The sequence below is a fragment of the Pipra filicauda genome, unplaced genomic scaffold, assembly GCF_003945595.2.
Source record: "Pipra filicauda isolate LSUMZ 115617 unplaced genomic scaffold, ASM394559v2 scaffold720_size194830_pilon, whole genome shotgun sequence".
Classification (NCBI taxonomy): domain Eukaryota; kingdom Metazoa; phylum Chordata; class Aves; order Passeriformes; family Pipridae; genus Pipra; species Pipra filicauda.
The window spans coordinates 146,410-153,421 of record NW_024104888.1 but is presented as its reverse complement, the minus strand read 5'-3'; the positions used below and the strand labels follow the sequence as shown (position 1 = coordinate 153,421).

Sequence of the window (7,012 nt, the reverse complement as noted above, 5' to 3'; positions counted from 1 at the left end):
TCACAAAGATGGAGCCTGAGGAACTTTACTCAGGGGGTTTGGGATCACAAAGATGGAGCCTGAGGAACTTTACTCAGCCCAAGGGGGCAAAAATTGTGAGTTTCCTTGAGGAAGAATTGAGTAAAGAGAGCTGAGGGCAGAGAGGGTTTAGCCAGGGAAGGCATAGGGAGAACGTGAGGGTTCGTCCAGGGAAAGGCCTGGCTGGGGTTTTCCTCCAGGGAATTCGGGGCTGAGCGAGCAACACCATGGATTTGCTTCCTCTGGGCTATCCCAGAGGCCTAAAAGGGGTGAGCAGCTCTCCACAGGCCCAGAAATTGGGTGAAAAATCCCTTTTTGTTTTCCCTCCCCCCAGCCCTTCCCGGTGCCGCTGTCCCCTTGCGCGGCTCATCCCGGGTTCCGCGGCGGCTCCTCCACCTCCGGGACACTTTTGTATTCCTGACTCTGCTTTTCCAGGCCTGGCTTCGAGTGATTCAAACCCCAGCACGTCCACAGCTTCCTGTGTGGTGACTCTTCCCCTCCCCACAGCGGCTCTGCAGTGCCAGCCCTGCTCTCCTCTGACCCGGGATGACCTTTTGTGGGAGCAAAACGCTCGTTCCAAACCCGTTTGGGCCACTCCGGGGACACGATTCCCGAGGTTCACGTACATCCACCAACCTGCCTGGAGTTTGCACTCTGCTCTGTGAGTGCTGCAGCAACCCCAAAAATGATGGGGAGACAGCAAGGACTGGGATGTGAAGAGGAAACCCCGAGGTGGATCTGCCTGTGCTGGGTTAAGGACGATCTTCCAGGTGTTTTCCAACCCTAAACGATCCCGTGATTGTAGGATCCTCAAACCCGTGCTGGAGGAGGCAGAGCTGCTCCTTCCAAGCCTGGAGATGCCATGGCATTATTTTTTTTTATTTTTTTTTTATTTATTTTTTTTTTCCCCTTACAAGAGGAACATTCCTGTTCCTGGCTGGGCTTCAGCTCCTCCGTCTGCTCCCGCTTCGCTGTTGCAGTTTCGTTTGGAGATGTTCCTTCCCCTCCCCTGGGATGTTTAAAAACTAGTCCGGACAAAGTACAGGACAGAGCAATGAGCACGTAGAGGGGGGGGGGTAGGAGAGGGATGGAGTAAATTACTTAATGAGTTTTTTCCCAGCCCTAACTCCTGTGATCCTATGACTTCACCTCCTCGACGAGCTCTTGCTCAACAGGGGCTGGCACGGGAGGGACTCCTGAGTCCCCACCCCGGAGCTGACCCCGCTCAAAGGGGAGGTTGGAACAGCAGCCCCCCCCCCCCCCCCCCCACCTCCCCACCTCCCCACCCTCTATTTATGGGCTGCAAAATGATTTATGATCTATTGGGATGAAAAAGAGAATCTGAATGTCAGGTATTATAAACTGTGATTACGCTCCAGCTCCTGGAAACGCTCCCCCCTTTTGAGTTTTCGAGCTGTTTTAACGGCGAGATAAAATCCACAGCAACAACCCAAATTACAGGCTCCTTTAGGCAACTCATTAATATTGTTTTATAAATGAACATAATATTCCTGGGCAAACGTTGAAAGTGCTTCAAACCCCCTTCTCTTGTTTTTTTTTTTTTAGTGGTAAAAAATACCCAGCGACAGTTTTCGACATCCAATAATTAGGATTATTAATAACTCCCCTTTATGTAGCGCCTTTGATCATCAAGCTTGTTACAAACAATGGTGTGGATGTTCAGGGAGACACACACACACATGTGCAGAACCAGCAGCACCAGCTTATCAACCCTCCCATCACCCACAGCAGAAGAAATCCCCAAAAAAAAAAAAAGCCTTGTCTGCTGCTGGGATATTTGGGATATTCAACCCACAGCTCTGATCTCATTAACACTCGTTTAATCCCCTCAGCCACCCCTTCAAACCAGCCCCGTGCTCTGAAAAAAAACTCTCGGGCCCGACCAAAATTGCAGCCGGGGGTGGTTTGGGGTTTGTTGGTGGGATTTGGGGTTTCTCTTTTCCAGCCAGGGACAACACACCTGCCCTGCAAAATCCTCAGGGGGGGGCTGGAAAGGATTGCACAAGTGGCCAAATGCTTTTTTTCCACCTCAGCCAGGGGATGCTGCTCCAGGTGTCACCCAGGGAGGGGCACTGGGCTGCTTCAGGAGAAGAATTCCAGGGGAAAATGGGCAGAGGGAGGAGGTGAGGCTGTTGTGAAGGACACAGAGGGAAGGCAGTGCAGTTCAACTGAGCAGTTTAGGTGACGTGATGCCTCTTGATTGGGTTTTTTCTTGGTCACACGGGGCTCAACACAGAATCCTGGAATGGTTTGGGTGGGAAGGGACCTTCAAGTCCATCCAGTGCCATCCCCTGCTGTGGGCAGGGACACCTTCCACTGGCCAAGGTTGCTCCAACCTGGCCTTGGACACTTCCAGGGGTCCAGGGGCAGCCACAGCTTCTCTGGGAAATTTATTCCAGGGCCTCCCCACCCTCCCAGCCAACAATTCCTTCCCAATATCCCATCTAGCCCTGCCCTCTGGCACTGGGAAGCCATTCCCTGTGTCCTATCCCTCCATACCTTGTCCCCAGTCCCTCTCCAGCTCTCCTGGAGCCCCTTCAGGCCCTGCCAGGGGCTCTCAGCTCTCCCTGGAGCCTTCTCTTCTCCAGGGGAACCCCCCCAGCTCTCCCAGTCTGGCTCCAGAGCAGAGGGGCTCCAGCCCTGGGATCAACTCAGCAGCTCCAACATCCCGTGACATAAGAGGGACTTTGGTACAGGAGGCAAAATTCCCCCTCCAGCCCTGCCTGTGAGCACAGCAGGATGAGGATGGGAATGGAAATGGAAATGGGAATGGGGATGGGAATGGGGATGATCCTGGGACAGGGTTTGCAGTCAATCCCTCATGGATGCTGCTCATTTCCCTCCTCTTGGCCAGGTTTAACCGGAGAAAGCTTTGCAAGTCCTGACCCACACAGCCATCAGGGATTTCCAACACATGTCCAGCACCTAAACCTGGCTTTTGATGCCCTTGCAAATCCCCAGAGATTTAAATTCAGGCCTAATTTGACCTCTAAACACAGGCAGGGCCTGACTCACAGGGGCCAAGGAGGTGAGATTAAGGCAGGAGCCCTGGACCTCCTCCCACCCACACCCTGCATGAGTTACTCTGATTTTATCTCGGCCTCCCAGGCCTTCTTGAGCCTCAGAAAATTACCTTGGTGGCTCAAATCTCAATGATAACCCTCCCCCAAGACAAACCAGAAGGGCAGGTCCAGAGGAAACAGGGAGTGAGGAGCTCCTGGGACGCTGCCCTTGGGCAGGAGGGATGGACAGGGCAGGAGGAGGTGAAAAGTGGGGAGGAGGAGGATGAAGAGGAGGATGAAGAGGAGCAGGAGACAGTGATTTGCGCCCACACACGCGGCAGTGACGTGGCAATGGACTCCCAGCACGTGGGAGTGCAGCCTGCAGGATCCTGATCCCGGAATTCCAACCTGGAAGAACCTCAGAGTGTGCTGGAGATGATCAGGACCCAATTAAGAGATCCCTGGGGGAGGGGAAGAGGATTAGCCCAGTAAACATGGAAAAGGGCGGAGGAAAAGGGGATGGTTTGTCCAGGGAAGGCAGTGGGGAATGATGGGAATCTGCTGGGGGATAATCCAATCACTGCTCCCCCCTGGGGATGGGGAGCCCTGGACTGAAATTTCAACGGGGAGAGATTGATGGGAGCCATCAGGGAAAACCCAGATAAGGGCAGAGAATGGATTGCCAGGAAGGGGGTGAAGTGGCCATCACTGGAGGCTTTCAGGAACAATTTAGACAATATCTCCTGGGAATGACGTGGGGAAAGCTCATGGAAAGCTCATCCTGCCCCTGGGGCAAGGAGTGGACTCCCTGACCTCTGGACTTCCCTCTCGCTCCTGGTTTCCGTGGTTTGGGGATTTCTTGGAGCTGTTTGGGCCCCTCGTCTCAGCAAGACCCTGATCCCAGCTGGGCTTGGGATCCCAGCTTGGAGCTGTTCGGGCCCCTCATCTCAGCAAGACCCTGATCCGAGCTGGGCTTGGGATCCCAGCAAGGGACAACCCTCCAGGGCTGAGGGACAAGGGGTGGACGAGGAGCAGATCCACCATCCCACAATTCTTTACACATGGAGCAGATCCACCATCCCACAGTTCTTTACACACGGAGCAGATCCACCAACCCACAATTCTTTACACACGGAGCAGACCCACCATCCCACAGTTCTTCACTTCTGGGTCTCAATCTCGGGGTTTGTTTTTTTATTCCTGGGTCAGTGCTGACACGTGGGAACGTTCAGGGCATTCCCAAAGGGAAGGAAGGTCTCCCTGGAGCTGTGGATCACAACAGGGCACCAGGACCTCCCTTGCACCACCTCAGACCCGTTTTATACGGGAATAACAACACCCAGGAGGAAGAAATTTCCTGTTCAGGAAAGAGCTGTGGAAATCTGGGCTGTTGGAGGGGTTTTTTTGCATTCTGTGTTATTTACAGGGATTTTTTTTCCCCCCTTAAAATTCATCACTTGCCTTTGATATAAATCCATATTTCTATTCCTATTTTAAAAGAGCTGCTGTTGGGGAGGAACTGGATGGATGAGCAGTGGGAAGCTGCTTTCCTGATCTCCTGGGCCAGATTTCGGGATCGTGGAGGTCCGGATTGGAGCCTTGTACTCCTTCCAAAGAGACCAATTTTCACCCAGTGAGGAGAACGGAGCCAGACTCATTTCCAGCAGCTGATGAGCTGCCTCCTGACTGTCCAACATCCCAGATGTGCCTTTCCCAACAGCAGAGCCCCGGCTCTCCTGGCCAAAATCCAACTGGAGTTCATTATCTTCCGTCTCCCTAAATTCCTCCGGAGGTTTCCATTGGATTCCTCTTCACTTCCTGCCCTGACCTGTCGTGTGGTGTTGATGTGCAAGAGTTCAACAGCTGCTTTCTTCCCACTTCGTGGCTCCCCAGGCAGCCACGGCTCTGGAAAGAAGTTGGGAATGTGTTTCCTTGTTGCCAGGAAGGTGCATTTCCACAGCTACCTAAAAGTTAATAATAATAAAAAATAATATTATTAATATTAATAATAATAGAATTAGAAAATAATAATAATAGAAAATAGAATAAATAGAAAATAAAATAAATAGAAATTGAACATTTAAAAAAAAGCAGATTTTCCACTGATAAAATAATCCCACCGAGCCCACAGCAGCTCCTGCAGTTGATGGATCCCACGGCTTCCAACGGGGATGTGCAGTTTGCCACCACTCAGGACATAAATCCTAAATTTCAGCAGGTCAATTTATCCTTCACCAAACTTCACCAGAGCCAAATCCCACCGGCAAAGGCTACGACTTCCACCCTGCCTGAAGTTTAGCAGTATAAATATGGATTTAATGATATAAATACTCATTTAACGACATAAATACGCATTGAATGACACAAATACATATTTTTAATGCTATAAATACGTAATTTAGTGCCGGAGAGACATTTTAAATCCTCCAAACCCCACGCAGGGATTTCCCCACCCTTTCTATTTGAGGTTCAGCCACCCCCCAGACCAGCAGTGACTTCACCTTTCAGACCTTGCAAGCCCAGTCCCCGGTGCCCAGAGCAAACAATGCTGCTGGAATTAATATTATTATTGTCAGAATCTCTTCTCCTGCCTCTTTTCTTTATGACCTGTCAAGGAACACACTCGGATTTCCACTCTTTTATTCCCAATTCTCCTCATTTTTAGCGCCAAGGTTTCCCCGCCAGCTCCGAGCCCTCGGTTAATTATTCAACGTGTCGGGTTTGCTCTTCCAGATGTGTGAGGGGGAATTAAGGAGAGGTTTAAAAACAAGCTGGGGCTCAGTCCTTTCCTGATTTAGAGCCACAAACCCTCCTGTTTTGGGGCAGTCTGGAACACAGGGCCAGGAACTCGTGGACTCCTTGTTTCAGGAGCTGGATGTTTCTTGCGACTTCTGAGCCATCCATGAAAGCTAAACTTGGTCTGGAAGGTTTTTCCACGTGTCTACAGCACAGGGTTTAATGGGATGAGGCGGATTTGGTCTCAGGAGAACCCCATTTGCAGGGGGCTCCTCCCCACAAGAACTTGGGGCTGCTCTTGGAAAGTCTCCTCGGAGTCCTCTGAGTGGGGTGTGGGGTTTTTTTCTCACTTTAAAAGCTGCAGCTCTCCCCTCATTTGCAGACTTTTCCTCCCCATCTGGGGGAGGAAAAACAAAGAGGAATGGGATGATTTCTGCAGGAGGAGCTGCTTTTTTGCCTCGGCCAGAAATGTGGGTGACCCTCGGGATGAAATGATGCCTCTGCTGCTCCTCAGCTGGCCCCAGGGAGGACTTGGGCGCACACAGGAGGAGAAAAAGGCCAACTCCTGTTCTGCTTGAGCTGCAGTCAATCTACATCTCACTCCAAGTTTAGACACTTAATGTACAGCAGATACACCAATTAACTCACCATTAAACTCCTACTTGTTATTCCTGGTTCTGGCGAGAATTCCAGAAGGAAAGTAAAAGAGTCGCTCCAGGTTCAGCCTCCTCAGATCCAGGGGAAAAATGAATCAGGCCTTGAGTTGTGCGTGGTTTATGTGTGAGGGTCCAAAGGTTGTCAGGTACAAAGAATCATGGAATTATGGAATGGGGAGAGACCTTAAAGATGATCCAGTGGAACAGGATACATGGGCAGGGACACCTTCCACCATCCCAGCTTGCTCCAAGCCCCATCCAGCCTGGCCTTGGACACTTCCAGGGATCCAGGGGCAGCCACAGCTTCTCTGCTCAACCTGGGACAGGGCCTCAACACCCTCACAGCCAACAATTCCTTCCCAATATCCCATCTAGCCCTGCCCTCTGGCACTGGGAAGCCATTCCCTGTGTCCTGTCCCTCCAGGCCTTGTCCCCAGTCCCTCTCCAGCTCTCCTGGAGCCCCTTCAGGCCCTGCCAGGGGCTCTCAGCTCTCCCTGGAGCCTTCTCTTCTCCAGGGGAACCCCCCCAGCTCTCCCAGCCTGGCTCCAGAGCAGAGGGGCTCCAGAATCCTGGAATGGG

The 7,012-nt window shown here is 51.7% G+C and overlaps 1 long non-coding RNA gene across 1 annotated transcript; it reads right to left on the bottom strand.

The window, feature by feature from the left end:
* Window positions 1-4,372: 4,372 nt before the first annotated feature.
* Window positions 4,373-6,569, bottom strand: LOC120324839. Its single transcript, XR_005566497.1, has 3 exons — window positions 6,426-6,569; window positions 5,162-5,329; window positions 4,373-5,005 (listed from the first exon to the last, which is right to left on the bottom strand). It is a non-coding gene; the product is annotated as an uncharacterized LOC120324839 (long non-coding RNA).
* Window positions 6,570-7,012: the final 443 nt, after the last annotated feature.